The following is an 8,718-nucleotide window of genomic DNA, read 5'->3' on the forward strand; positions in this document are numbered from 1 at the left end:
GATGTAAAACAGCATACAATCAATCAATCAATCATATTATGTGTCAAAGTTCACTATACACTGGGAATGCAAATATTGCTAGCATCAATTTCTGAAAACATCGATCTGCCATTTTTCTGAGAAGTTTGCTAAACTATCTAGAGTCTCTCCTAACTATCTAGAGCTTCCAATTCACCTATAAAATCTTTCGTACTCGAATCAGTGATAACAGTGTCATTAATCGCAGATTGTACTAATTCTTTCAAATTTGTTACCAGTTTTCCGATAAGCATCCTAAGCTTCTTTTCTTTAGGAATATTTCACTCATAGATTTGACAATTTGTAATGTTGAAAGGTTTATATTTTAGAAATATATTGATCGGGTATAGAATTTAGTAAAATATTCAATTTATCGGCATTCATGTCAAAATTAACCATTATAACACTATGATTTCCTTAAATTTTTAACATTGAATATTAACAAAAATTTAGTGCTCGGTGTTTAAATTCATATGTTGTTTGATTTAGCAAAATTATTTATCAAAAAAAAAATTGTTAAATTCAAAATTGCAACAAATAATATGAAACACCCTGTATTTTACAATATTTTTCCCCAACTGAATATGAAATCAGAAGGCTTCCTTAGTAGGACATGTAAAGTTTATGATTATATAATTCTGTCTGACGGTCTGAGGTAAGTGCAATATGATTAATAAAAACATATTCATTACGTTTTCCAGGAAGAACAAAGAAAACCATCCATAACTGATGTTTTTATCACATTGTTTTGACGGCTTTCATGCAAATGTTGTTCAAATTTTTCTTCCTATTTAAACTCAGTGATGTGCACTTTACTCAGGAAAACAAAATTTAAAGAAAAGTTAATATACCAATGATTTCAAATGTTTGAAAGCAAAATTTTAAAGCATCTAATGTGTAAAAGAGTATACTACATTCATTCTTGTTGTCGTGCGAGTATCTTTAAAAGCATTAACAATACAGTGAGTAGAACTATTTCTAACTCGTAATTTGGCAATTGTTAGTAAGAACTGAATACATGTTATTCGAATTAAACAGCATGCAAATATTTTAATATGTAATTGAAGTGCTTAGCTATCAATATAAAGCGTTTCTTTATTTATAAAATCTACGACAAAAGTAAAATTGTTGCCAAATTTGAGTGCAAAAATCAGAAGCCTTGCTGTACACTCAAGTGTGTATAAGATTATGACTCATTTAGATTTCATACTCCCGATCATAGATAAAAACTTTATGTACTTATTAGACAACTCTCATACCTAAAATATTGTATTGAAGAACGATAAAAAAAATTCTTCTGGATTTTATTTCTAAAAACAAAATTATTTATTTGTATTTTAGTGCACAGTCATTGCTAGTCGTTACTACATCAATTTTTTTAAATATAAAAAACATTAAGAGACAATGTGCCAAAAATATTGATCATATAGAATGAAATATAACAAACAGCAATCAAGCTCAAAAGACCATTGGAAGAAAAAACATTTTGAGCAGAGCAAACACAGTCCTCTTAAAACATCAGAGGTAGGATCGAGTGTAATGGAGAAGTCGACCGGCCACTCCAGTCTGTGCGCCTTGTCATGGTCGGGCAAACGGAAAAATCCGTGGACAATTCCGTTTTTAAAATAATGGCCTAACAATTTGTATGAAAATCGACTTAACGATAGATTTTATTCGCTTACATTGTCATTGTATCGACCATAATTTGCAAAATGTTAATATTAAACGATTGGTGATATTCTTGTGTCATCAACTTATTTGTCAATAGCTTGTCTTGTTTTAGAAATTGTTTTACGTAGACTATGCTCTTGCGTACCGAATTATCTGGTAGACACAAAGTCCATAGAAAAATGAAAGTCGACACGTGTTTCATTAGATTTTGCTATTACTTTGCCAATAAATCTTTTCGGTAGTGAAGAATCCAAATATGAAACAGATGTATCAGACCCTGCCATGTCTTTTATTTCGAGTTCAAAGGGATATATCAAATCAGCGTAGGGATGAAAATGAATATTTTAATGAATGAAAATTAATAATTGATACAACGTCGTCAATCTATCTGAATATCGCATTGATCATGAAGGCAAAAAAAGGAGCTTCATGTAGAACAGGATGAATAAATTCTGCTTCATGTGATTACAGGACCCAACACCGAATAGAAGTAAGCATACAGTGTGTACGGAAAAGATAAGAATCATTTGATGATGTTTCCATTCTTTGGTCTATCAGTATTAATTTATTGAGCGTTGATGGAATAACTAATTATTTATCTATCTCGAATTCAAAGAACTACATATTGTTACTAACATTTTTATTTGAACTTTGTCACTTACTTATCTGCCTTAATGGAGATTTTTTCTTATGTGATGGCATCTTGTAATCTTTAAAGTATATTTTACAAAGGATTATTAACAACAAGGATCGCCGGCGTAGTGCAGTGGTTAGAGCGTTTGTTCTAGAGTCGCGGAGTAAGAAGTTGATCCTTAAGTCGCTGGTTCGAATCCCAGTGTGGGAAGTGGAGAACGGTCCTTCGAATGAGACCGTATAAATCGAGGCCCCGTGTCGCGATAGGTGTTGGCACGAAAAAGATCCCTCACTGCTCAATGGCCCGGAGTGCCGAGTATAGGTTAAAAATTTGCAGCTCTCCACCGGCAAGTGGTGGCGTCTCCACATGAGGGAAAAATTCTCGAGAGGGACGTTAAACAATAAACAAACAAACAAAAATTAACAACAAGGTCTTGCGTCCTGAGACTTACTCGAGGCAACCTGTCTTGCTGTTTTTCAAAAGAAAATCGCTTTTCTTCCCTTGAAAAACGTTTGATCTTATATTCTTGGCCAACATAACAAAGAGGTTTTACTTACACTGGGCTACAACCCACACACCACAGAGATACTTTGCCATAAATATGAACTTAGTGTTTTATTATGATAGTTTCCCCTATATTCTCACATACAATTCGGTCCCTAGATTGTGCCCCAACCTTGCTCCTGGTGGCCAAATTTTATGTGAACTTTTTAAAATATGCATTATCTCAAAATGCTTGCATATTAGTGTACCAATTATGGCCCTGAAATTCTTATTTCTTGTGGTCCCAACCTTCTCCTTAGGGCCACAATTAATAATACAATGTTCTACCCCAAAAATGTTATAATTTCAGAGAATATTTTAGAAACCCACTTTTAAGTTTAACCTTTTTAGAATTTTATCCATATCACCAACGGGCTTGAACCTATTTTAACAAATTTGAATCCCTTCTTTGAGCTTGAATACTGTTCCTTATTTCCATATATTTCATTCTACCCAAATATACTTTGCTGCAAGTTTGGTGAAAATCGGTCCAGTGCTTCTGTTAAAGAATAAAAAATAAAAAGTTAACAGACTGACAAACAAGCAACGGACCAAAGGTGATCAAAACCTTTGATGTTGAGCATAAACTTTTATACAAATTATGTTTATTGCTTTTCAAAATAAAAAAAAAATGCATTGTACTCAAGCATATTTTTTTTTTTCATTTATTAAGGATAACGGTATTTCTCTGACCTGTGTAAATGCGCGTAGTAAACAGAAAAACTGAAAAAATACTAAAAAAAATAATTTTAGTATCAATTAGAAAACTTTATCTTATATTAAAGGTAAAGAAATTAAGAAGTATTAAAACACCTTGAACGGGCCTTTGAAATGCTTAAACATATTAATGTGTTATCTCTTGAAGTTTTCCTGTACATAAAAATATATTCCTGTTTGATCTATTTCACACTTCCCGAAAACCAATGTCCTTTAAATGTTTAAATTTTAAAGAGACAACAGCTTTCTGGAATGTCTAAAAAGATGTTATGGATGTATACATCCATTTTTCCCTTAGCCCCGTCTCAAAATCTGAATAAAGCCTCGGTTTATATTTACCGTAAGTTTCAATGAAGTCTGTAATATTTTGAGATGCGTTTTGGGAAAAAGCAGATTAAAACAAATGACTACATACATGTAGTGTCTTTCTTAATACATTGAAAGAAAGGGTAGTAATTTATCTCAGTTTTTCTTTGCCAGAAAAAATATAATGTTTCTAAAACAAAAAACAAAAAAAAAAAATTAAAAAAAATAAAAAAAAAAAAAAATCAGAATTCGTTTTACAGTAGCCTCATAGATTAGGTGTGAGTTAATGTATGATTATATAAATCAGTAATTATAGTGAACAAGTTAATAGATTCATTATGTCTTCAAGCAAATGAACCTTGTTACGTTGTAATCTGAAGACAAAAAATTAAATTCTAAACTTTATATTTAATTAATTCACCATATCCAATTGATAAAATTTATTTTTGTAAAGAAATTCTCATAAATGAATATTAATTCACCGCAATCAATAATTTAATTTCATTTCCTTAAATGAATCTACTGATGTAATATATTGAATAATTTGACTTAAATTTGATAAATAACTCTCGTGGCATAATATGTATTTAATAGTTTACTTTCTCAAGTTAATTAAATTTGTGAATAAAAAATAATAATAATAATAATAAAAAGAAAAAAAATAAAATAAAAACAAATAAAAACAAAAGAAAAAAGTTTGACTTCAATTTAGTAAATGAAGTTTTGTTACTTAATATTAAATAAAATTTGTTTTCCGCTCATCTTTATCTTAGGGAACGAATCTTCCTTAAAAATCAATTTAATATAATATATTTCAAGACAACGCCATTGCAATACATTAATCCATTTCTTAGCATCACTGTTTTGTAGTTTTTAAATAATATGTGATCACTGTCTCAAACAAAGGGTTTTATGTCTCCATTTTATGTCCATTTTAGAAACGCCTTTGGCTTGCAACAATGGTACTCCATTTAATTTTGAAAAAGAAATAAAACTAGATGAGATCTCGTTGCGAGCAACGAGTGGGTCTTCCGTCCGATTTTCCATTCGATGACATAAGAATTTGACTCAGATTTTCGTCAAAAACTAGTGATATAAATAAATTGTTAAGACAAACAATTTTCCTTCAGTAATGTGTGACAAAATATTGATCATTAAAAAGTCATGGATTAAAAACTTTCGGCCTTTCTTGGCCCCTATTTTGAGGGACCAGCCCCTTTTTCTACATACCACTTTAAAGCTCTTATGATTTTGAACACTTTTTGTTCAACAACTATTCAGAAATTCTTTTTCGTTTCCGAGCTATATGAAAAAGATATATTTAGGGGCCAGCCCTTCAACTCCTTAATGGGGACCTTTAGCGAAAATCAAAAGGTTAAATATTGTTTAGAACATTATTTTGAACATCTTTTATTCAATATTGCTTATCAAAATATTTCCCACTTTCGAGATATAGAGTGCCAAAGATTTGGCCTTCTGGCCCATTATGGCCCCTAATTATGTAACATGTGATGTGAATATTATAATATATAGTAGAAAATTGTTGAGGTAAACATTTCTGCTTCAGTAATGAATTACAAAATATTGATCGTTAAAGAGTTATTGATTAAAGACTTTCGGCCCCTCCTGGCCCCTATTTTGAGGGGCCAACCCCTTTTTCTTCATACCACTTTAAAGCTTTCATGATTTTGAACACTTTTTGTTCAACAACTATTCAGAAATTCTTTTTCGTTTCCGAGCTATATGAAAAAGATATATTTAGGGGCCAGCCTTTCAACTCCTTAATGGGGACCTTTAGCGAAAATCAAAGGTTAAATATTGTTTAGAACATTATTTTGAACATCTTTTATTCAATATTGCTTATCAAAATATTTCCCACTTTCGAGATATAGAGTGCCAAAGATTTGGCCTTCTGGCCCATTATGGCCCCTAATTATGTAACATGTGATGTAAATATTATAATATATAGTTGAAAATTGTTGAGGTAAACATTTCTGCTTCAGTAATGAATTACAAAATATTGATCGTTAAAGAGATATTGATTAAAGACTTTCGGCCCCTCCTGGCCCGTATTTTGGGGGGCCAGCCCTTTTTCTTCATATCACTTTAAAGCTTTCATGGTTTTGAACACTTTTTGTTCAGCAACTATTCAGAAATTCTTTTTCGTTTCCGAGCTATATGAAAAAGATATATTTAGGGGCCAGCCCTTCAACTTCTTAATGGGGACCTTTAGCGAAAATCAAAAGGTTAAATATTGTTTAGAACATTATTTTGAACATCTTTTATTCAATATTGCTTATCAAAATATTTCCCACTTTCGAGATATAGAGTGCCAAAGATTTGGCCTTCTGGCCCCTTATGGCCCCTTATTATGTAACATGTGATGTGAATATCATAATATATAGTTGAAAATTGTTGAGGTAAACATTTCTGCTTCAGTAATGAATTACAAAATATTGATCGTTAAAGAGTTATTGATTAAAGACTTTCGACCCTTCCTGGCCCCTATTTTGAGGGGCCAGCCCCTTTTTCTTCATACCACTTTAAAGCTTTCATGATTCTGAACACTTTTTGTTCAGCAACTATTCAGAAATTCTTTTTCGTTCCCGAGCTATATGAAAAAGATATATTTAGGGGCCAGCCCTTCAACTCCTTAATGGGGACCTTTAGCGAAAATCAAAAGGTTAAATATTGTTAAGAACATTATTTTGAACATCTTTTATTCAATATTGCTTATCAAAATATTTCCCACTTTCGAGATATAGAGTGCCAAAAATTTGGCCTTCTGGCCCCTTATTGCCCCTAATTGTGTAACATATGACATAAATATTAAAATATATAGTTGTAAATTGTTAGGATAAACATTTTTGCTTCAATAATGTATACCAAAATATTGATCGTTAAAGAGTTATTGATTTAATACTTTTGGCCCCTCTCGGACCCTAATATGACAAGACAGCCCTTTTTTCTTGATTTCATATTAAAGATCTTGTCATTCTGCACAAATATTGTTCAGTATGTTTTTACAAAATAATTATACTTTAATAGATATGATACAAAATGTCTCGAAAATTCACTCGTGATTCGTGTCCTAAATTTCGACCCCTACCGAACTTCCATACTAGGCACTTCCTGAAAATATTTAAACCCAGGTGCAAAATGGGAATATGTCCTCTATCATCACTGAAAATTTCAGCGCTCTAGCTTAAGCCATTTTTGAGTTCCATCGCAGACAAGGAGGTCCTCTAAATTTTGATAAAAGGGCGATAACTTTCGATCGGAAGTGAATTTTAAAAAAATTGTTTAGCCGGAATTAACTTCAGATGTCAACGCATCTACCATGAGAATTTGAATAAAATCGAACCAGCCATCTCCGAGAAATCTTCTGCACAAATTTTGTAAGAAGAAAAAAGAATAAAAATAATAATAATAAAGGTAAAAAAGAAACCGAAGAATAATAGAAGGGTCTTCCGCTGAAGACGAAAGACCCTAATAAAGGTGAAAAAGAAACCTAAGAATAATAGAAGGGTCTTCCGCTGAAGACGGAAGACCCTAATAATAATAAAGGTAAAAAAGAAACCGAAGAATAATAGAAGGGTCTTCCGCTGAAGACGAAAGACCTTAATAAAACATAAGAGAAATCATTTCTCCTAGACAAATTACTAGTCGTTAAACATTTTTGGATGTTTCCGTAAAAGTCTATTTAAAAAAAATTGCTCTTCAAGCAGGGATCGAACTCAAAACCCTTGGGTTGAAAGGCAGGTGCGCTAACCATTAGGCCACGCATTCCGACAACAGTAGTAAGTTAAAATGTTTAGGACTATAGAATAGATGCAAGCGTATTTTTAGAATCGGTAGGGGAAGAAAGAAGTTCCGTAAAAGGAAATAGTTCCTGAACTTGCAAGCAGTATATAAAATAAGAAGGGACGGGCTGCGTGAGAAAACGTTAACACTGTTCCCTAATGAAAATGTATTAGTGGACTGTGGCCCGATTCATCGATATTGTGAACATGCTGATTTTTTTGTAAATACATGTAGCTTTGTTGAAAGCTTTAAAGATCGGGTTCGGATTTTAGCATTTCTGACTGAATATCCTGAAATAAATATGAAACATTTAAATAAGCATTTCTATGGGTTATATTAAATATATGTAGCACAAATTAAACTCCCAACATGCATTTTTAGAAGGGAAACAGGACAATGAAAGCGAGAATTGTTTTTAATATATCGAAAATCGCTATTTCTGGAAACTGATTAATTCTAAATAAAAATCAAATAAATTCCACATGTAAAAGAAAGAGAGAATGCTCGTTATTAAAATGTCATATCATATCAGGAGAATCGAATGCTATTAACGACATCTGAAGAAATAGCCAATAAAAGGTTAAGATCATTTCTTCGTTCACCTGCACTTTAATTTCAAACACAACAGAACTTGTAGTTTTTGCCGTGAAGCTTCATGACTTCTATATACTTATAAGACTCACCGTAAAACTTTCCAGAAAGTTTCTCTGAGGTCTATACTCAATTGGAACCAAATTTGGTGTCGATCCGAGGTCTGGTTTGAATTTTACAGAAATAGTCTACGTTGTTGTTGATGTGATTCTTTTTTTAAGAAAGGGGGGGGGGTGAGTTATTTATTTTATGTTTCTTTTTAACTAACAATTGTAACTACTTCCACATCCTTAAGCTTGATTGTGACCTTTGGGTCAAGGTCAAAGGTCAAGGTCATTTAAAAAAAAAAAATCTTTACGTTCTATGTTTTAACCTGCTACTGTAGCTGGATGCATGTCCTTAGTTTGAAATTTAACCCAAAGTCATGTTTGCCG

The sequence above is a fragment of the Saccostrea echinata genome, unplaced genomic scaffold (assembly GCF_033153115.1).
Source record: "Saccostrea echinata isolate AGI-Se365-2 ecotype Australia unplaced genomic scaffold, CSIRO_AGI_Sech_v1 ptg000016l, whole genome shotgun sequence".
Taxonomy (NCBI): Eukaryota; Metazoa; Mollusca; class Bivalvia; order Ostreida; family Ostreidae; genus Saccostrea; species Saccostrea echinata.